The sequence below is a fragment of the Geotrypetes seraphini genome, chromosome 6 (assembly GCF_902459505.1).
Source record: "Geotrypetes seraphini chromosome 6, aGeoSer1.1, whole genome shotgun sequence".
Lineage (NCBI taxonomy): Eukaryota > Metazoa > Chordata > Amphibia > Gymnophiona > Dermophiidae > Geotrypetes > Geotrypetes seraphini.
In genome coordinates, this window is record NC_047089.1 from 73,470,074 (window position 1) to 73,493,574 (window position 23,501).

Genomic DNA, 23,501 nt, shown 5'->3' on the forward strand with positions numbered 1-23,501 from the left:
AGTTTGAATTTTATAAAGCAAACTTTATTAATTAGTTTGAATAGTATAAAACCCTTTCTCTCAATAGCCTTAAACTTGACCTTTTTGTCAGAGGTTGAAACTTAACTGTTACAGCCTAGTACAGTGGTTTTAAAATCTGTCTTGGGGGATACCAAGCCAGTCGGGTTTTCAGGATATCCCTAATGAACATACATGGAAGAGATTTGCATATAATGGAAGTGACAAGTATGCAAATCTTTCTCATGCATATTCGCTAAGGATATCCTCAAAACCTGTCTGGCTGGGGGCCTCCCAGGATAGGTTTGAGAACCACCGGCCTAGAACATGAACAAATAACAGAAGGCACAGCATGACCTAATTCAATCTTATTTCGCACCTACCTGCCCCAGCTCCTACCCACGCTTAGTACATCACATAATTTATAGTTTTAATTTATAGTCAATTATTCCAATAAAGAGGACAAAGAGGATTTGTTATACAGAATAAATTATTCTGCAAGCGGTTAGCTTTAATGATTTTATGCTTGTTGAAAACCAAACACTAAGGGCAAGATTCTTAAAAGTTTAAGGCCATCGCTAAACTGTTTTCCAGCAGTTTAGCCTGTATGCAGTTTTGCAGCAGATTATCAAAAGGGATTATCTCCATCTTTAGCAAGGTTTCTAGCAGTCTCTGACACTGACATGTAAATGGACTCTTCGACATTGAAATTAACCCTCCGGTGGATTCTTAAAAAATGCCATGCCATTTTCAAAAAGCGGCATCAGCTTTTGGTGACAAAAAAATGCGACTGGTCCAGGGGCGCCGGTCAGTGTCAGAGACTGCTAAAAAGCCCTGTGTTGTGATGCAGCGGGAGAGATGCCCATTCTCTTCGTTGCATCACAACACTCCTTCCCTAAAATCCCAGCCACAATCCCCTCTGCAGCAGTGCTAGACATAAGCAGTGCTGCATTCGTATATTAAACATGTAATCCTTGCTCAATAGAGCTTACAATCTAATTAAAACAAACCAACAGGAGGAAGGAGTGTCCTTGTGGTTAGAGCTACAGTCTCAGCACCCTTGAGGTTGTAAGTTCAAGCCCCATGCTGCTCCTTGTGACCCTGGGCAAATCATTTAATTCTCCAATGCCCCAGGTACATTAGATAGATTGCGAGCCTGCTGGGACAGATAAGGAAAATGGTTGAGTACCTGAATGTAAACTGGTTAAACAACCCCATTAATAGACAGTATACAATTAACTTAAATTAATAAATAGGGGTTAGGCAATTTATTTCCACTTGTATTTTTTTTTTAATTCAAAACAAAGATTAGCATACAGTACACAGTTTTTCTTATATGCAACCCCCAAACATCTCTGAACAAATCCCCCTTCCTTCCCTTCCCACCTCCTTACCTAGGACTTTAACTCTGAACCCTTTCCATGTATATAATAAAAGTGTTCATATATTTGTAAAGCAGTAATACTATCTGAAATATAAGTCTATATTAATAACCAAGTTTACAACGCCTCTCAACTGCCTCACTCTACATCAACCAACTGTAATCCATATGTATGTATAAACAACCAAATCTGTAACTCCTCTAGTACGTTCCACTCCATGTATGTTAACTTGCAACGAAACAACGAGGCAAGCAGTCCGCCAAAGAATCCAACAAGAAACAAAAGAAGATTGGCAGAAAATAAGGAGATTCAGATCAGGTTAATTCAAGGTGCGCCCAAGAACCATACCTGATGCATTTCGCCAAACAAGGCTAGTCAACGCTAACAAAAAAAACATGTCTTTCATACAAACAGAACACAGAAAACACCTTCGCCTAGTATGGAATATGTAATCACAAACTAACCTCTCTCCCTCCACCACCCTTTCCACATGCCAACGGAAACGCCCCTCCCCCCACCCGACAACGATGAGAATACCGGCCAGCCCAGACCCCTTCCCCCCAGCATCAACGGACAGCAACGCGGCCTTCTTCCGGCATCAATGGCAGCGCGGACGGCTCAGCTTCATGAAGATCCCACGATGACTGCGTCTGTCGGAAGAAGTAAGTGACATAGGAGGGGGATGGACCGGCAGACAGTTATCGCGGGACCTTCTTGAGTTGCCTTGGCCGTGTTGCCTTTGATGCTGGAGGAAGGCCACATTGCCGTCCATCCATGCCGGTGGGGAGGGGAAGTCAGTGTTATTGCTGTTGTCGGATGGGGGCCCATTGCCGTCTGAAAAAAAAAATTGGCATATTGGTAAGTCATCCTTCAATGGACCCTCCTAACTATATCGGGCCCTAGGCATGTGCCTACTGGGCCTATTCATTAATCCGGCCTGCGCTTAAGTTATGAATTGATCGAACTACTGGGTTTTGTGACAAACCTAGCACCAGCACTAGTTTTGCCCCTAATAGGATCGGGTGCAGAAGAGCTGACCAGATTGATTCTGGTGACCAACTTGAGTCTGACCTCTCTTGCCCATATGATCTGGAGCAGGGGCAGGCAGACTGGCAACAGCAGCATCCGGTCTATAAGTCAGCTAGGACAGCCAAAGAGAAACTAGCTGAGCCTAGAAAACCCAGGCAAAACAGGCAGGGAAAGCCTGCAATGGAACCAAAACCCATCCCCCTCTACAGGCTGAAGGGGATTGGCTGTAGGATGACTAAAAGCAGGCTGAAGCAAACAGCAGGAGGAGGAGAGAGTGATGAGGGTGAGTCACTCCAGCAGCCCAAAGCAGTGCGAGAGCCTTAGGGCCAGGAAGCAGAGATAGAGGTTCCAGATTGGCCGATACAGGAGGTGGAAGAAAGCCTCCTCACCTTAGACTTCCAGATCCCTAAATGTGTGGAAGAAATGGAAGTGAAAGACACTGGCCCTATGCTAGAGAGACAGTCAGAACCATGGACACTAACTGAAAGACAGTGAGTAGCTGGGAAGCAGCTGGTGTTTTTTTTTTTTTTCTTTCTGAGCAAGAAATGCTTTATGAATTTGCTGCCTGTTTTTAAACTAACCATTATTCTGGTTCAAGAAGTGTACTCACCTGAATGTTGACATCTTGCTTTCCTAAAGTAAAGTTTGGGGCTAAAGAACCTGGGAGCTGTATGAATGGGTTTTTTAAGTTTGGAAACCTTACTGTGGCTACCATTTGCTGGTAGTATAATCACATGATCTCCCACAGCTGAACTTCCGTCCAAGAGGTAGCTGCAGTGATAGTGAGCTCTTTGTAAAGCTGTGCTGTTGCTTGCTGCCTAACAGAGTATATAACCTTTTCTGCTATAAGAGCTATCTGAACTTCATATGAATGCTGGAAATCTATCTTTCAAGCCTCTGAGACAAATACTGCTGAAAGTTTGTTTTTTGTTTTGAATATCAGTATAAATTCATTGCTGAGCCAGAGTGCAAGAACTCAGGCAAGACAAACTGGATGTTTTTTCTTTTGTACTTTGAAACTGAATTTGTTTTGGGTGAAATGCTGCAGATATTTGCCTTTGTGTTACAACTTTTGGACCGCTAAGGTCAGAATAAATCTATTATTCTTTCTTGAAGAACTTTGTCTGAGTTATGGTGACTTGAAGCCAGTACTTACTTTGTTTTCTCCCAGGCCAAGGCAGTTTCCTAGGGCCAATCAAAAGTCCTGAAGATACCCCTGGTTGTAGGGGACACGCCAGAGCATAAGGTTTGTCACAGTTTAGCTCCGCTTTGAGGAGTGTTTGTGACATTTTTTACTAGTTTTCTAAAAGTAAGGTAAGAGGAAGCATAAAAATTTTACCAAACCAATCATTCATTCTACCAGCTTGAAAAGCGAGAGTTCTATCCAGATATCTCTTGTACTCAGGCAGTCTGTTCCAGGTATACAGTGTGGCAAGATAGAAGGGATGGAGTCTGGAGTTCTCAGTAGAGGAGAAGGGTAAGCTGTTGTTGTTATTATTATTATTATTATTACTACAGGTAATAGAAAATTACCTAATGAGCAGAGTTCTCAGGAAGGAGTATAAGGAAAGATAGGATAGAATCTGAGGAGCTGCAGAGTGAATACACTTGTATATTAATAAGAGGAGTTTGAACTGTATGTGGAAATGGATAGGGAGCCAATTAAGTGACTTGAGGAGAGGAGTAATGTGGGTATAGTGACACTGGCGGAATATAAGTCATGCAACAGAATTTTGAACATTTGGTGCAGTACTTCTAACAACTTCTGAAACAACTCGTAAATGAAATCTTCTAGTGTCTCCACACACAATGATTAATTTTAGAGACTATTGACCAGTTGAAGTGTGCCTTGAAAACTGAATGATAAAAGAAAGTTTAACTAGTTTAGAGGAAAGGCTCACAGATATGCTGTGCACACACTTAAAAATTTACCAGAAAGTGCAATGCTATTCAGTTAACTCTAAAGCTGAACTGCATGAATATCAGGTATTAGTCAACTGGAAATGTTAATCAGGTTACAACTGACTGAGATCATTTTACTAATGTATGCTGATGAATTTAGCACACACTAATGATTGGCACATGCTAAGTGCTAAGAGGCGCATAGAAATAAAAAGGGCTTCTTAGTACACACTAAGGGCTGGATTCTGAAAATGGTATCACTATCAGTGGCCACCCGGAAAAGTGGTGCCACTTGTATGTCAATCTATATATTTTTTGAGTAATTAGTCGGAGACTTTTTTGTGCACGGTGTTAATCATGTGACAGCACCATGTACAGAATTGCGGCCATGTCCAAAGTAGGTTCCAAAAATATAGGCAGGGGTTTTATAGGCCTAAATTTCCGGTGCCTACTTTCAATGAGAATCAGCACTATGTCCATGATTTAGCTCTCAGATTTCAAGGCATTGTCAGTACCTGAAATTCTATGATTCGTGGAGTACAAAGATTAGGGGAGAGAGTGTGGCACAGTGCTTATATCTACAACCTCAGTACTCTGAGGCTGTGAGTTCAAACCCATGCTGCTCTTTGTGACCCTAGGCAAGTCTCTTAATCCTACCATTGCCCCTGGTACACTAGATAGATTGTGAACCTGCCAGGACAGACAGGGAAAAATGCTTGAGTACCTGAATAAATTCATGTAAAACCATTCTGACCTTCCCTGGGAGAATGGTATAGAAAACTGAATAAATAAATAAGCTAATTGTAGGTTTTTTTAGTAATATCCTTTGGCATACAACCATATATTATTGCAGGAAAAGTCATTTTTCTTTAGAGAGATCATTTGGGGCCTTTTACTAAGGCGCACTAGGGAGGACCTCGAGGTGCCTGAACCAATCTAGGCCTTATGTCCCTCCCCATGCATCATATGATACACTAGGACAGGGCCCTAAGGCCCGCATTGCAACACTGGAGGCCGGAGGAGAAGGAGGGACTGAGCACTCTTCCTGCTTTCAACTTACAGGTACCGAGGGGATGTACTAGGGGGGCCAGGCCAATGGAGATAGGGGGGGTTCTGATGGCAGGAGAGAATTGGCATCCCTCCTGCCATATCTAAGTTTAGGGGGGGGGTCCAATGGCAGGACGGAGTTGGCATCCCTCCTGCCATATCTGAGTTAGGGGGGATCCAACAGCAGGAGGGAGTGGGCATCCCTCCTGCCATTTGTTTTTGTAGGGGGAGAAGGAGTGACGCTGATATAGTGGGCATCCCTCCTGCTATATTTTTAAGAGCAGTGTTCACGGGGTGGGCGGGTGAGTGGGGTGTTCGGTCGGCCACGGACAGACAGGGGAGGAGGGGGCCGACAGCACCAATGGCAGAAGGAAACCGGGCATCCCTCCTGCCATAAGTTTGGCAGACTGACGACAGAAGCCCTGGCAGCAGTGACAGGAGGCTGCTTCTCCTGTCAGTACTGTCAAGGCTGTGCACCGACTCAATCACTGAGCGATTGAATTGGGGAGTTTGCATGCAAATCATTTGCATGCAAAAAAGATAGTGAATCAGTCATTTCAAAATTGGGCAGAGAATTGGCCAACAGCGATTGAATCACAATCCTTAGTGAATTTGGACCAATGTTCTTAGCAAATCTTTTACTTCTTCAATGTTTAATATCTTCCATTATGGGGGACAAAAGCAACATTTAGACCCTCTTTTATCAAACTGTAATAGCAGTTTTTAGCGTAGGGAGCCGCGCTGAATGGCCCACACTGCTCCTGATGCTCATAGAAACTCAGTGAGCATCGGGAGCAGTGCTGGCCATTCAGAGCGGCTCCCCACGCTAAAAACTGCTATCACAGTTTGATAGAAGAAGACCTTAGTATTTACCTTAACAATCTTGAGAATAATAAAAAGTCTCTTGATGTCAATGACTTTGATTATTAACTTCTGTATAGTCAGTTTCCTGTTTTGAAAATCCAAAAGTATACATTTGCTCATGGCACCTTCTCCGAAATAAGAATATTTTGTTACAAAGTTTCATAGGTTCCAGCTATTGACTTCTTTGATAGATTAATAATGCATCTTTTGAAGTACTTCTCTATTGGGCTGGCCTTTCCCTGGCTCCTTAATAAAGTTAAATGAGCTTCTTATAAACCATATTATTTTACCTGTTCCATTTATTTATTAGGTTGAATGTAAAATAAAAGGCCAGTAGTTATATCTAGAATTACTATAGAAACTCATACTGGATTTCAATTGATAAAACAAATTTGTATCACATTTATTTTTTTTTTTCAAAATGTCCTTATCAATTTTAATCTCTGAATAATAGCTGAAATCTCTTTTAGTTTTTCAACTATTTCCCTCTGAGCTATCAACATTGTCCCAATTCACTTGGTTAGTATTGATTCTGATTAAAGAGTACTTTCTAATACATCACCAGTACGCTTGGTATTTGTTATCTCTATTTCAATAATTGATCACAGCTAAGTTTGTTTGGTTACTGAGTCATCGTGAGCAGCGTCAAAGTAAGATAGTTGTAGGCAGGGTAAATAATTTGTCAATGCTAGTTTTGACAGACTCCTACTAAGGGCCTATATTCAATAAAAATGTTTTTGTCTCCTGGGGCACTGAGAAAAAACCTGATTATACTGTATAACAGAGACATGTTTACACTGTGTCAAAGAGTCCTATAGAGTAAAATCCTAGAACAGCGATTCTCAGTCCAGTCTTTGCATCACAGCCAGCCAGTTATGTTTTACTAATTTATCATTTATTGGATTGATCATGCCACTCTGTTGTCCACTGACTCATGACAACATGCACAGTGAAGAACCCACCCTGTGATGTTTCATGGCAGAGTACAGGAATGGTTTGCCATTGCCTTCTCCTGTGCAGTGGGTGACTCCACTATGGGCTCCTTTTATTAAGCTGTGGTAGCGTTTTTAGCAAACGCTGAAGATTAGTACGCGCTAACTCCCGTGCTACACGGAAAAACTAACGCCAGCTCTATGGAGGCGTTAGCATCTAGCGTGTGCGGCATTGTAGCGTGGGCTAAAACTGCTAGCACAGCTTAGTAAAAGGAGCCCTATAATTCTGTTGCCCAAAATAGGGCCCCTCAGCCTACAGCACTTGACATTCCCAGGTATTCACTGAGTATTCTATGATATGTCCATTCTTTAGTATAAATAAAGTGTTTAAAGGGAAGCTTTGAGGGTTATTAAGAAAATGATAGTAATAAACAAAGAATAATATTTTATATTGACCCGTGAATGTTTTGGGGTTCATAAGAAAGTATCCAGATTTGGGTTTGGTATAACATTGTTTAATCATCCTGTTACCCATTTGTTCTATACAAAATTTCCAGGTGGTTTCCCATCCAGGTACTAGACAGGCCCAACCCTTCTTGGTTTCTAATGGTAAGAGTGGGCCTACTCAGGGCGGTCAGGCCATAGGCATTTATTATTTATTAACTGATATTTGACATCTTATTAATGCCTGCTACACAAAGAACAATTCCACAATGAATATGCATAAGATACTATAGATGCATATATATGGCCCCTTTTATCAAGGTATGCTAGAGGTTTTTAGCTAGGCTGAGGTGATAAGAACATAAGAACATAAGAACATAAGCAGTGCCTCCGCTGGGTCAGACCACAGGTCCATCTTGCCCAGCAGTCCGCTCCCGCGGCGGCCCGAACAGGTCACGGCCTGTCTGAGACACCAGAAGGGGCCCCCTTGCCACCTTGGTTTCCCATTGAGTTTTATCTTTCCATCGAAGTCCTAACCCTCCGGTCTTGCACATGCACGACCTGTTTGGCTTTCTATACTTATTACTTGGTTTGCTTTCTATACCTGTGTTACATCCCAGCACCTCTCTCAGTATCCCACGATCCCCCTATCCCCCAGGAATCCGTCCAATCCCTGTTTGAATCCCTGTACCGTACTCTGCCTGATCACTTCCTCCGGTAGCGCATTCCAAGTGTCCACGACCCTTTGGGTGAAGAAAAACTTCCTTGCATTTGTTCTGAACCTATCTCCCTTCAGTTTCTCCGAATGCCCCCTCGTGCCTGTTGACCCCTTCAGCCTGAAGAATCTGTCCCTATCCACCCTCTCTATGCCCCTCATGATCTTGAAGGTCTCTATCATATCTCCCCTGAGCCTCCTTTTTTCCAGAGAGAAGAGCCCCAGCCTATCCAACCTCTTGGCGTATGGGCAGTGTTCCAGCCCTCTTACCAGTTTCGTTGCTCTCCTTTGGACTCTCTCAAGCACTGCCATGTCCTTCTTGAGGTACGGCGACCAATATTGAACGCAGTATTCCAGATGTGGACGCACCATAGCTCTATACAATGGCATGATGACTTCCCGCGTCCTGGTTGTTATGCCCCTCTTTATGATGCCCAGCATCCTGTTGGCTTTTTTCGAGGCTGCTGCGCACTGTGCAGATGGCTTCAGTGATGCATCTACCAGCACACCCAAGTCTCTCTCAAGACTGCTGTCTCCCAATAATGCCCCCCCCCAATTTGTATTTGAACAACGGGTTCTTTTTACCTATATGCATGACCTTGCATTTTTCCACGTTAAAGCGCATTTGCCATTTGTTTGCCCAGTCTTCCAGCTTGTCCAGGTCCCTTTGCAGGTCCTCACACTCCTCCCTAGACCTAACTCTGCCGCACAGTTTGGCATCGTCTGCAAATTTTATAACCTCACACTTTGCCTCTTTTTCCAGGTCATTGATAAATATGTTGAAGAGTAACGGCCCCAGCACCGATCCCTGTGGCACACCGCTTGTGACTCCCCGCCAGTCAGAGTAGTGTCCCTTTACTCCGACCCTCTGCAGTCTACCCGACAACCAGTGCTCGATCCATCTGTGCACATCCCCTCCCACCCCGTGGTTCCACAGTTTCCTAAGCAGCCTTTCATGTGGCACCTTGTCGAAAGCCTTTTGAAAATCAAGGTAAATGATGTCTATAGGTTCCCCATTGTCCACCCGACTGCTTATTCCCTCAAAGAAGTACAGAAGGTTCGTTAAGCATGACCTTCCCTTACAGAATCCATGCTGGCTTGTTCTCAGTAGGCCATATCTCTCGATATGCTCGCAAATACCATCCTTGATCATAGCTTCCACCATCTTCCCTATAATTGAAGTCAGGCTCACCGGCCTGTAGTTTCCGGGGTCTCCCCTCGATCCCTTCTTGAAGATAGGTGTGACATTCGCCAATTTCCAGTCCTCCGGTACCTCTCCAGTTTTCAAGGATAGGTTGCAAACATGCTGGATTGTGCCCGCTATTTCTTGTCTTAGTTCCTTCAGAACCCTTGGGTGGATCCCGTCCGGGCCCGGCGATTTGCCGCATTTTAACCTGTCTATCTGCTTGAGGACATCCTCCTTACTTACCTCTATGTGTTCTAATTTTTCAGCCTGTTCCCCACTCATGAGCTCCTCTGAGTCCGGTATATTAGATGTGTCTTCTCTCGTGAAAACCGACGAGAAGAACGTGTTCAACCTCTCAGCTACCTCTTTATCCTCCTTGATCACTCCCTTCCTATCCCCATCGTCCAACGGCCCCACCTCCTCTCTCGCTGGTCGCTTCCCCTTTACGTAACTGAAGAATGCCTTGAAGTTTTTCGCCTCCCTGGCCAGCCCCTCTTCATATTTCCCTTTTGCTTTTCTAACCTCTCGGTGGCATTCCTTTTGGCATTTCCTGTGCGCCTGGTGATTTTCCTCCGTTGGGTCCTTTTTCCATCTCCGGAAGGACACTTTCTTGTCGTTTATTGCCCTCTTTACTTCTGTTGAGATCCAAACCGGGTCCTTTGACCGCTTGTTCTTGCCGCCTTTCCTGAAACTTGGGACGTACATTCTTTGTGCTTCCTGCAGGGTGTCCCTGAATAGGGTCCAGGCGCTTCCTACAGTCTCCATCTTAAGGACGTTTTTGAGCTTCCTCCCCACCATTTCCCTCATAGCAACATAGTTCCCTTTCCTGAAGTTGAGCGCAGTTGTTGCGGTCCTCTTTACTGTGGGTGTCCCCCTTTCTAATGTGAATCGGATCGCGTTATGGTCACTGTTGCCTAGTGGTCCTCCCACTTCTACCCCTCTTGCAGGCCCCCCTAATCCGTTTAAGATGAGGTCAAGAGTAGCACTCCCTCGCGTCGGTTCCTTGACTAGTTGCTCCATGAAGCAGTCCCTCACAGCTTCTACAAATCCTGTTTCCTTAGTGCAGTTGGAGTGACCCGTACTCCAGTCAATCCCCGGGTAGTTGAAGTCCCCCATCACTGTTACACTTCCAGTCCTGCATTCTTGTCTCAGTTCAGCTTCCAAGTCGTGTCCGATTTCCTCCGGCGTACCAGGTGGGCGATAGTACAGCCCCAGTTTTATGCCTGTACCCTTGTTTCCCGGCAATTTGACCCATAGCGATTCCAGCCCCTCTGCCTTCTTTGCCGTATCTATCCCGACCGAGTAGATAGAGTCCTTTATATATAGTGCTATGCCTCCCCCCTTCTTGTGGGTCCTGTCCCTCCTGTAGAGCTTGTACCCTGGCAGCGCCACATCCCATTGATTCTCCTCTGTCCACCATGTTTCTGTAATTCCAATTATATCCAGGTCCTCCCCCTTGATAAATGCTCTGACGCTCAGAATTCCTGTGAGCATCAGAGCATTTTCCTCTGAGTTCTATGCTAAAAACCTCTAGTGCAGCTTTATAAAAGGAGTGGGGGTGGGGGATAATAAAAGTCCATACAAAGCTAGGCATAAGGATACCCTTCTACTCAGTTCAGTTTTCTTTAATTTAGCATGCAATGTTATATCTAGGGATCTTTTTATTAAACTCAGTTAGCTGTGTTAACATAGGTTTGTATGTACTTTAACAATGCATATTTATTTCTGCATTAAACAGCAAATATAGAAAATACCATTTGGATTCAAGGTGTTGGTGAAAAATGGGTGGAAGTCATTATCATGTGTTAGCTATTAATATGGTTGATAATGAAGAGTGCTTAGAAGCATAGAAGGGCATAATCGAAAGGAATGTCTAAGTCCGTTTTCGTCTAAGTCGCAAGTCATCCAAAGTAAAAAACAGCTTAGGACACATTTTCAAAAAATACGCCCAAATTTTTTTTTTGTTTCAAAAATTGTCTTAAGTATACATCCTGCTGATCTGATTGTCCAAGTCGCTAAATCGTCCATCTTTATACCACATTTTCATCAAACTTTTCGTCCAAGTCAAAAACGCCTAGAATAAGCCCTGTTGAACATGGGAATGGTCTGCAAAATGATGGACTGAACACCCAGACATGGCACCTAAATAGTGGGGTACCTTACAAGGCACTGCTGTGAACTTCACAAAAAGGGTGATATGTCATCATCTCACTCCAGCTCCCCAAACTACCTCTAGAATCCCCTAGACCCACTTATCTACCACCCTAATAGTCCTTATGGCTGCAGGAGCCACTTATATGCCAGTACAAAAGGGTTTGGTGAGTGTATAGGGGAGTGCACATGTTTCATTATCAATGCAGTGATTACAGGGGCTTATGGGCATGGGTCCTCCTCTCCATGGGTCCCTAACCTACCCCCAAGATGGCTTAAGACATCTCTGTGCAGGTCGACTAGGCTTTCCTATGCTAGGCTGCCAGGTAATGATGGTCTGGAGGCTGAATTTTAAAGGTGTGATTACAATTTTTATGGGGTTGGGGGGGTCGGTGATCTCTGGGGTAGTATGTGGGGGTCTGTATTATGTGTTTTCAGTGCTTATCTGGTCACTTTAGGTGATTTTTTGTGACTTAGACCATGTTTTAAATGGTCTAAGTCACAACGTCCAAGTTGCATCGATCCTGTGCTTTAGAACTTTTGGTTATACATGCAGTACAACTAAGTGTAAGCCGGCCCAGGTCTCGCCCAACTCCCGCCCTCAACACTCCTCCTGAAACGCCCCGTTTAGCTATGGTCGTTCAGTGGCACTATGAAGGCCTAGGTCGTTTACAAATACATCCAAAACCCGTTTTTATTATCGGCACTTGGACGTATTTTGATAATGTTCATCCAAGTGCTGATTTAGGCCAGTTTTTGGATGTTTTTCTCATTCGATTATTAGCCCCATATTTTTTTAGAGAATGTATAAATCAGATCGCTTATGCCGACAATGTACAGTTAGTTCACCCGATTGATTTGAATAACATTGGGGAAGTTGCCTCAATCAACCTAAAACTCAAAAAAATCAAATCATGGCTTGATACAAATATGTTATCACTCAACATTGATAAATCCAAACTTATGATTTTCCCTCTTAAAGAGGGGCTAACTCTCCAGGTCCCCTTAAAATTTGAATCCTTTCCAATTAACATGGTTCCCACCCTGAAACTTTTAGGAGTAACCTTTGACTCTAAATTTTCTTTCCATGATCACATCAGTACGGTGGTTCAGAAATGTTTCCACCGCCTCAGAATGATTCGCTCTCTTTCCAAACTCTTAGACCTTTCCTCCTTAAATACATTAATCCATTCTTTAGTCATTGCTTGTATAGATTACTGTAACTCCCTCTATAAGGGTATCACCAGAAAGGAAATAAGACGCTTACAGATAATACAAAACACTGCTATTAAAATTATTTATGGTGCTAGAAAATATGACCATGTTTCACCTCTTCTAATTGATGCTCACTGGTTACCGGTTGAACATCGAATTAACTATAAAATCTTGTTATTAACTTTTACTTCCAAATCACTCAATCAACCAGCATTTATTGACCAGCTTCTTACTCCTTATCACCCAACTAGATCTCTTCGTTCCACATTGCAGAATCTTATAATTGTCTCATCTCTCAAATCGATCAACACTTTGAGATCCAATAATTTTGCTGTTACTGCTCCTATCCTTTAGAACTCATTGCCTCCCTATTTGCGGACGGAACCTTCTCTTAAACAATTTAAAGCTAAACTCAAAACTTTTTTATTTGAGGATGCTTTCGGATAAAACTGTCCTTTTTAGGACTAAACAATTGTCAGTCTTTCCCTTCCTACTGTTTTTTCCCTTTTAAATGTACTTTATTTTATTTTAAATATTGTAGTTCTTCCCTTTTCCCCTTTTGTGTGGAGTTTACTTTTTTGTCTTCAGTGGTCTTTCGTTTGGTGTAATTTTTAACGATTTCCCCTTTTTTTACTATTATTGTACACCGCCTAGAAATTTGTATAAGCTGTATAACAAACTTTTTAATAAACTTGAAACTTGAAACTTGATCTGAAAGATCTAGGTCAGGACATCTCAAGTTCCACTAGTTTTGTCAGAGTAAAGCTTTTTGAAAATTTCTAGTGAAATTTATCTGTGGTTTCTTGAGGAAGGAACATCCAGTTTAGAATTATAAAAGTGAAAAATATGGAAGAAAGTCAACATGGGCACATAAATGTTTATATGCTAGTACATATATTTTTATGTTAGGAAATAGCAATATTAACATTTATGTCATCTATTTTTTAACCATAAACATTTATATTTCTAGAAGCTATCACATAGTCTCAAGTTTCAAGTTTATTTAAAATTTCTTATACTGCCCAATCAAATCTGCTAGGCAGTATACAAATTTGTAAAAACATACATTGGCTAAAATACAAATTTAAGATGACAGAGCATCATCAGGAATAACAACATTCAGAGACATTTAAAACCATGACAAACGGAAATGAAAGATAAATGGGCAAGATCTACAATAATCAAAGTAAAAGAAAATGTTTAGGGAAAAACAATAGAGGGGTTACTGGAGGTAAAATCGTTCTAGGTCACCCTTAAAAGGACAGTTAAGTCTCGAAGGCATCAAGAAAAAGAAATGTCTTTAACTTCTTCTTCCAGGGAAGATATCAACCACTGACAGATTAAGGGGATGGAATTCTGATTTCTGAAACCTAAACATTCTTTTCTGAAATGAGGGATATGTGTTTATTTTTTAAGTTTATTGTAATCTTGCCCAAAACATGCCCCAGCTGTGACTCCTTGTCATGTGTTTAGGAATGAAGTCAAATTGGGGTTTTGAGGACCAGGGTAGGATTTGGGGTTAATTTATTTGGGGTGGTGTGCAGCAATTGTGGCCTTTGTGTTAAGGGCTATGTTGTGACTCGTGCTATGACTCCTAAAATTCAGATAACTGGAAGAAGAAACATGGGAGTTAGGGTCAAAAAGAAAAGGGATGGAAATGAATTTCTAGAAAATTGGACTGTTTTAGGGATGAGCCTGATTCGCTGCCTGGTTCTTCAACTATGACAGATAAAGGAAGGAGTCAGGATATGGCAGCTAGTAAGAACTCTTCTGTAGAGCAGAAGGGTCAGGTTAGTGATCAGATAAGGACTTCTGTGGTAAAGCCTAAGGGAAGAAATTTAGCAGGAAAAGAAAGACACCTACTATAGGGCACAGAACTGAAGTTATCTCCAGTCTGGATGAGATTGGTTTCTATACGGGTGAGTCTGATGGAGGGGTTATGGATTGTGCATCTGATAGGATGAGAGACAATGAAGACACAGGGAAAATTTGGAGTGTGAACAAAGGTAAGGGTATTTTTTGATGCAAGCAACTGAGAGACTACAAATTCCTGAGGAACTTATACAAGATGGTGAAAAGGATGGATTTAGAAAAGAAGTTACAGTAGTAAAAGGGCATGAATCCACTTCCAACTCAGTCTGGATCTGGCTGGCCTGCCGGACGGGCGGGCTTGGCACCTGTCCGTCTGGCCAACTTAACAAGTACGGGGAAGGGGGGTGGGGTGGATTGTGGGGTCAGCCAGGGGGGTCGCGGGTCGGTGGGGGGAGGGATCGGGGGTTCTTGGGGGGTGGTCATTGGGGGGAGGGGGGTTGTGTCGAGGGCAAGAGGACCTGGGATTCCTCCTGCCCATATTTTAGTGGGGGGTGGGGGGTAGGGGGTCACCGGGGCAAAGAGGACTTGGGCTTCCTCCTGGCCCAATCCAGTCGGGGGGGTTGCCAGGGCCAGGAGGGCTTGGGCTCCCTCCTGGGCCCTTCGTGTCGGGGGGGGGGGGTCGCCGGGGCCAGAAGGGCTTGGGCTCCCTCCTGGCCTGTTCGTACTCGGCGGGGGGGGGCACGATCGCTGGGGCAGGGGGGCTTGAGCTCCCTCTTGCCCTGATGTTGTCGGGGGGTTGCGGTTTGACGGGGTAAGAGGGCTTGGGCTCCCTCTTGCTCTGATGTTGTCGGAGGAAGGGTTTGCGGTTCGACATGGCAGGAGGGCTTGGGCACCCTCCTGCCTGGATCGTTGTGGGGGGGGGGGATTCTGTAACCGGTGTTGTTTTTGACAGACACCGGTTACAGAATCCAGCTTTTAGGCGAAGGACTGGCTCCTCCTTCGCCTAAAAGCCCTTCTGTTGGACGTTTGGGGCTTAGGCATTTTTTGGGTTCATTATGGCCAAAAAGTGTAGACATTGTGGGGTGTACTTGTAGACGTAGTGGTGATCTGGGCGTTTAGTAGAGGCAGGCCATAATCAAAACAAGGACATTTATTTTGGTTATGGACACTTTCCCTGCTTCTGCTTTGAACGTTTAAGGACTTAGGCCAAAAGGGGACTTAGACGTTTTTTTTTATTATGCCCCTCCACTTGTTTTGATATATATTCCTTTTGATATTTACAGTGTATTGCCTTGTCGCATGACATATTTTGTTCTACGTAGTAGTGAAAGTTTACAGCAAGGTATGTCTAAATCCCAATGTCCAATAATATGAAACCACACAAAATATCTGCTTAGCAGATATTTGCATTCACTGCCAATATAAGAATATATATTTAATATATTCTTAGTCCTCCCATTTAATCACACTTTTACATTTTTATCTCTATTTTTAATTTTATATGTCTATTTATTAGTAGATATTATCACAATATTTAAATGACATTGTTTATATTATTGTTGTTCATATTTATATATGCCATTTTCATGCTTTTTAAAATATTGTTCATTTTATTGTTGTCCACATTTATATATTCTATATTCATGCTTTCTATAATATTGTTTTATCTTTTGTGTGTCAATAAAATTATAGGCTCCTGAGGTGGGTCGTTGAGGTCGAAACACGTGCGTTCAAGCCATCGCATTCTTAGGCAGAGTTTTGAAATAAAGTTGCACACCAGGAACTTTGAATATCTCCATTGTTGGTTTGTTTGATTTTATAAATTGAACATTAGGTTTTCACATTTATGCTAGCATATTAGGGGAGGCTAAACCAGCTCTATATTCAAGTTTGTTGAAATATTCTGACTTGATATTGAGGGCATATATAAAGTTCAATGGTTTTCCTTAGGCTCAACTACGACAAGTTGTTTTGGAAGAATTTATGTAGGGATAAAGCTAATTTGGGGGGATTTAAGGATGTAGACATTTTATTACAGGAGATGACATCAGTATGCAAATGGGGTGGGCTTGTCAGCTTTGAAGAATCCTTATCTTGTGGGAAGGCTGCCATCTATTTTAGGGTATGAGATTATAAGGGATATTGGAAGAAGTAGTGATATGGCTAATGTTTGTGTTCATTTTATTTCAAATATAGACAAAAAATATATGGGGAAGGAGATAAAGATACTTCCAGTAAAACATAATAAATAAATTATCTCCTTCACATTTTTGTGTCTGGTGGCCCCTCAGTTAGACACACATTAACCAAATGGCCCTCAGATTCCAATGGGAGAGTAACTTAGGGGGCATACATCTCCACTTAAGAGTTAAAGATTCTAATCACAGGTTCGTTCCAGAAACAGGCCAGAGAAAAAAAATTCTCTCTTCTTTGAGTAAGAAATAGTCCCTAGCCAAAAAAACAAACATATATCAATAATAATAATAATAATAATTTCAATAAATTTCAAGAAGGAACAGGTTTAAATGCGAGAGAGGTTTCTCTTGACACAGCTTGGCAAAACAAAGGCTTGCTAGAACTTTTTTTGCATTTTTTGAAGAAAGCCTGGTGAACTGTACTTAAATACTGGAATCTGCTTTAAAAGATGGTGGATTACAATTGTCAGTTGATCGACAAGGGATACATTTTGGAAGGAAAGCACCCTCCTTCTTGAAAGCTAAAAACAGTGGGAATCTTTTTGGCTATTTTTTTGTGTAATTTCTGCTATCTTTTGTACAGTTGTTATTTAGAATTTTGAGAGAGAACGATTTCCAGGCTGAAAAATCTAACTTCATTTGGATTTTTTGTGCTGAATGTTCCTTCTTGAAATTTATTGAAATTATTACTATTATTATTGATATATGCCTGTTTTTTTGGCTAGAGACTTTTTTTTCCTCAAAGGGAAGGAGAGCTTTTTTTTTTTTCTCTGGCCTGTTTCCGGAACAGACCTGTGATTCGAATATTTAACTCTTAAGTGGGCTGTAAGCTCCCTGAATTACTTTCCCATTGGGATTTGAGGTCCCTTTGGTTAATGTGTGTTTAACTGAGGGGCCACTGGACACAAAAAAAGTGAGGGAGATAATTTATTTATTATATTTTCATTTTATGTCAGGCACTGTGAGCTTCTGGCTTGTCATTTTCAATATATTGCTTCCCTCTGCCTAGCCTTCTGTTGTAACTCAGCTTCCTTCCCTGCTAACAGATCATAGCCTTTTCAGTTTGGACCATCTGGACCAGTTTGGCAAGGCCAGGAATCCCATTAATTTGGCACCTTTGCTTCAAACGTTATCCTGCTATCTGGATGATGCTTCAGCCCATTTGCTAAGGAGATGATTTTTCTTTTGGATTTATTACACTAACTTTTTATTTTTGTTCCTGGGAAATAAATGTTATTTCTTAATTACCTATGCACATAAGTATATAAAATGGCTATCATTCCTCTCAAACTTTGCTTTTGTGTTCTAGGGCATTGATTTTTAAAATTTACTTTTTTTTTTTTTTTGCAATATTCCAGATTGATTCCAAGCTGAGTAAACGTAGGGGCCCTTTTACTAAGGAGCAGTAGGGTATTGCCATATGGAAAACAATACCTCAGGTGAGCCATACTTGTCGCTGTGGTAAGAAAGATTTACCAAATGGGCAGAAGAAAGATTATTTTGTAGGTATATGTAGGCATATCAACAATGCACTGGTGCTCTGGAACTCACTTTCACAACACATTTGAAATGAATCTGAGCTTAGGAAATTTAAAACTGCCATTGAAACATGGTTATTTATACAGATATTCTCTGATCAAGAAGTCGGCAATTGTTGTATTTGGGCAGTCAAGCTTCCCCCCCCCCCCCCCCCCATTGCCACTGTCCTGTCAATTTTATTGTATTTCTTTCCCATTTTTATTTGTTGATGTCATGGTCCTTTTTAGATTGTACACCACCTTGCTCTGTTTGGTACAGCTAAATGCGGTATAGAAAGTCATTAATAAATAAACAAGGCAGGTGATAAGGACTTATTAGATGCATTGTTACCACAGCACATGTGGGTGAAACCTGCCTTTTGGCAGACACGTCTACTAGCTGTGCTTTTTTTGTCTTGTGGTAATTTTTTAATTGCTGCGGACCAAAATCAGCAGTAGGTGCCTGCTGCTCTAATTTTGGCCATAGGCCTTAGTAAAATAGCCTTTAGAGTAACTTCAAGAGCTTTCCATCGATATAAATAGTAGTACAGTATAACTATAGCGATCTTAAGCCCACCTGCTGAGTTCAGTTCCAACTGCCTAAGTGGTAACATGTCTGCATTGTTTTAGATGACATCCAAAGACTGCAAACATTAGCAAATATATTTTGTTATGTATGTGGCCAACTTATCAAGACAAGAGGGAAAATGTACTCCATAGAAGCATCTGCTAAAATGTGCAATGTCTACAAGGCATATTTCAACATGCCTGTTTGAGATCAAGACAAACCTTGGGTATCTCACTTCAAATGTGAACACTGCCCAAAAAAAACTCTGGAAAAAATTAATTTATTTTTCACTAGCATGACAGCATTTTCTGCTATAAAATTTCTTAGAATGTTTAATTTAAACCAAAATATTTATTTATTTATTTGTTTGTTTTCATTATCACAATTTCATTTTATTCTTGTACAGGATGATACAGAGGGGAAAAGAAAGCCATGAAGTTTTCTATCCTAAGAATTTGGCAGGAACCCACTAACCACTGAAGTAACTGTTACTTTTGCATGGTGGACCCTTCTATACATCAAACTACCAAGCATACATCTGCAATCACATATCCGGATATTCCGTCATCAGTCACCTCGGTGCTACATTGGCCTCAGTTCCCCATACTCACTCCCCCAGAGAGAAAGCAGTTGTTTTCAGAAGAGAGCAGCAAGTCAGAGAGAGAGTGAGACGTTGTAGATCCAGTTTACAATATCAGTAGTGCAGCTGATGAGAGAAACCCATACGATCCAAACCAAAAAGACCTCAGAGATCTTGGTCTCACCAAGTTCAATACCAAGCTTTTTATATCTAGTTGGCGGCAGCCGCCTTAAAAACAGCTGCCAATTGTGTATCAATCATGCGATGGTACCACTTATAGAATTGTTTTCTAGGCTTACATTTTGGGTGACTACCTTTGATATGAATGGTGCCTATAGAGATGCTTTAGGGCACCTAACATCACTTCCAACATTAGCCATGCCTACAGTGGTGTTAGGCATCATAAAACACCTCCATAGGGGAGATACTGACGCCATTTTTATAGGTACCAGTAAGTGCCTACATTTTTTTTTTAAACCACTTTCAGTGGATTTTAAATAGCCTAACACCTAACTTAAGGCACTGTTTATAGAATCCAGGCCAAAGTGCATATAAAATTGACTTAACATACAATAATGCATGCACTATTTATTTGCATTTATTCAAAAAATATTAACATGAATATGAAAACAAACTGGAAAGTAAATGTAACAAGCTGGAGGAAAATGTTGCATTTTGTGGAAACAAACCAAAAATGGTCTTTGTTCTCTTAGGCTTCCGTGGCTGGTGTCATGATTGTTGCTATTTTCCGGGTCTCACCATGTCTTGGTAAGTAGAACCGATGTTCCAGCCACTGCATAATGGCTGAAATGTCAGTTCTATCTACCCAGAAGTGTTGAGACCTGGAAAACAGCAACAAAAATGTGTTTTTCTTGTCAAAATATTTGTTTAGCACTGTTTTTAGATTAAAAATCAATAAAGATTTATTAAAAAAAGAAATATATCCCTACCAAAGGAGAATATAACTTCTCACTAACTTTTACTATGAACACCAGATTTTAATTTATTACTATTCTATACTAATCTAGTCAAATTTAATCTAAAATAGAAATGGCTGCAAAAACCTGTTATAAATATTAGCACTGAGCTTCAGATTTATCTCATAATCTTGAGCAAGAGTCATTAAATCAATCAAGGTCACAGTAAAGCACATCTGCTCACTCTCTCTGTCTAAATGAGTTCTGAGGATATCACTTATGACCAAAAGTCAGGAGTGAAAATAATGTAAGAATGATAAATAGCTCTATGATACCTGAAAGTATTTTCAACTGTGGACAGAATATTAGTAGATCAGTTTTTTGCCCATCAGGTGAACTCTAGATATGTATACAAACTCCTTCATTGGTTACCAATTGAAGCACAAATTCTATTCAAATTTTCCTGCCTCTGCTATAAACTAATCTGGGGACTGGCCCCCAGCTACCTACTACCTCACTTCAAATTCCACTCCTCTATTAGGCCTACCAGAAACCGTAACCTCTTTACCTACCCAAATATCATAGGCTGTAGATATCACACCCTCTTTGATAGAACATTCCAATTCCAAGCAGGTAGACTGCAAACTTGGACAGGCTACTTCACTGATGCCGCCAGAGAATCATATAGTATCTTTAGGAAAGAACTAAAAACCACCTTGTTTAAGAAATTTATAACCTAACCAGACTTTTCTCCCTTAAAATCGGAGCCTCCTCCCATCCCAAGGAGTCCGTCTACCCTCTTCTGCCAAAATTTCTATCTTTAATTGTTACCAGTTTTTCCCACTGGTGCCCGTCCTTCGTTCAAATGTACCAAGTTAATAAATTACTTCTCATCAACATCTTATGTTATCTTTTTCACCTTCGCAGTCTTGCACCTTTGTAACTCAAAGCGCAATCTCCTTTCTCTTCTCCTACTTATGCTCTGAATATCGTCGACTGTATAATGCTACTCATTGTGAAACCGTGTAATACACAGACCCTGTAACTCTCCTGTTACTATCACTAGATGTTCAATGCTATACTCTGTAAATCGCTGTCTGTACAGTTTCTCTTCATTGTAAACCGCCTAGAAGTCGCAAGATTGTGGCGGTATATAAGAATAAAGTTATTATTATTATTATAATTATGTTCCTTCATTACAGTTGGGGGTCAGTGTTCAAAAGACTTATCCATATAAGTTTTGAAATTATACAGATGAGTCCTTTGCTTTAAAATTGATATTGCTAAATTGAGGAGAATTTAAAAGTATGTGGGGTGGAGCTAAAACTATATTGGGCTTGATATATTTAACAGTTTGTTTCAGGATTTTATTAAAACATTGTCCTTGGGGAATAGGCCACAGCTCAAAGTAATTCAGGGACCCATGACAAGCAAGGTGTTGCTATTACGGTTAGTATTGATTCTCAGTTAGCACCTTGTCAGTTAATAGCAGCATTGTTAGGTTGGAATGTTTTACAATGAATAAAAGATAATATTGACACTTGTCATCATTTACACAACTTGAAAAGGGCAATAATAAGATATCTTCTGTCATGGATAGGCAGGAGGCCATGTGACATGGTTAGTTATTGGCAGATGGGCAGGCCCATCCTTTTACAGTGGAAAACCAAGCTTGAAGAAGGCTCACGAGGGGTGTTCCGCAGGACTCGGTGCTCAGACCACTACTATTTAATATATTTATAAATGATCTAGAAAAGGGACGAAGTGTGAGATAATAAAATTCACGGACGACACCAAAATATTTAGTGGAGCTCGGACTAAAGAGGACTGTAAAGAATTACAAAGGGACTTGAACAAACTAGGGGAATGGACGACGAGATGGCAGATGAAGTTCAACGTTGAGAAATGTAAAGTACTGCATGTGGGAAGCAGAAACCCGAGGTACAGCTATACGATGGGAGGGATGTTATTGAATGAGAGTACTCAAGAAAGGGACTTGGGGGTAATGGTGGACATGACAATGAAGCTGACGGCACAGTGCGCAGCGGCGGCTAAGAGAGCGAATAGAATGCTAGGTATAATCAAGAAGGGTATTACAACCAGAACAAAAGAAGTTATCCTGCCATTGTATCAGGCGATGGTGCGTCCGCATCTGGAGTACTGTGTCCAATATTGGTCGCCGTACCTTAAGAAGGATATGGCGATACTCGAGAGGGTTCAGAGGAGAGCGACACATCTGATAAAAGGTATGGAAAACCTCTCATATGCTGAGAGATTGGAGAAACTGGGACTCTTTTCCCTTGAGAAGAGGAGACTTAGAGGGGATATGATAGAGACTTACAAGATCATGAAGGGCATAGAGAGAGTGGAGAGGGATAGATTCTTCAAACTTTCAATAAATAAAAGAACACGAGGGCATTCAGAAAAGTTAAAAGGGGACAGATTCAAAATGAATGCTAGGAAGTTTTTCTTTACCCACCTAGGTATGACACCTGGAATGCGCTTCCAGAGGGTGTAATAGGGCAGAGTACGGTACTGGGATTCAAGAAAGGATTGGACAATTTCCTGTTGGAAAATGGGATAGAGGGGTATAGATAGAGGATTACTGCACAGGTCCTGGATCTGTTGGGCCGCCGTATGAGCAGACTGCTGGGCACAATGGACCTCAGGTCTGACCCAGCAGAGGCATTGCTTATGTTCTTATGTTTTTATGTTGGTATCATCCACTAAAAGACAGTCCTTAAGCAATATCAGTCACAAAGATGTTAAATAGAGCCGGCCCAAGGACAGATCCCTGCAGCACTCCACTAACAACATCCTTATCCTTATCACACAGTTCTGTCAGTAAATGGAAAGGGAAAAATATTCTCAAAAATAAACAATAACCAAAACAATCTTACTCAAGAGTCTCAAAAGCACAGCAATTCAAAAGTACAGCACTACTTTTAGTACTGCTTGGCATCCAGACTCATGTCCATTAGCTCAGTAGTTACAAATGGTTCCTCTGTAGCTTGCTCCTCCTGCAGCTCCTTCGGCTCTTCCTAGACT

The 23,501-nt window shown here is 41.5% G+C and overlaps 1 long non-coding RNA gene across 1 annotated transcript in view; it reads right to left on the bottom strand.

Annotated features, from left to right (window-relative positions):
* Positions 1-527: 527 nt before the first annotated feature.
* LOC117361937 overlaps positions 528-23,501 on the bottom strand; it is an 86,876-nt gene continuing 63,902 nt past the window's right edge. The window contains exon 5 of the long non-coding RNA XR_004539761.1: positions 528-1,153. This is a non-coding gene — a long non-coding RNA (uncharacterized LOC117361937). The remainder of the gene's footprint in view (positions 1,154-23,501) is intronic.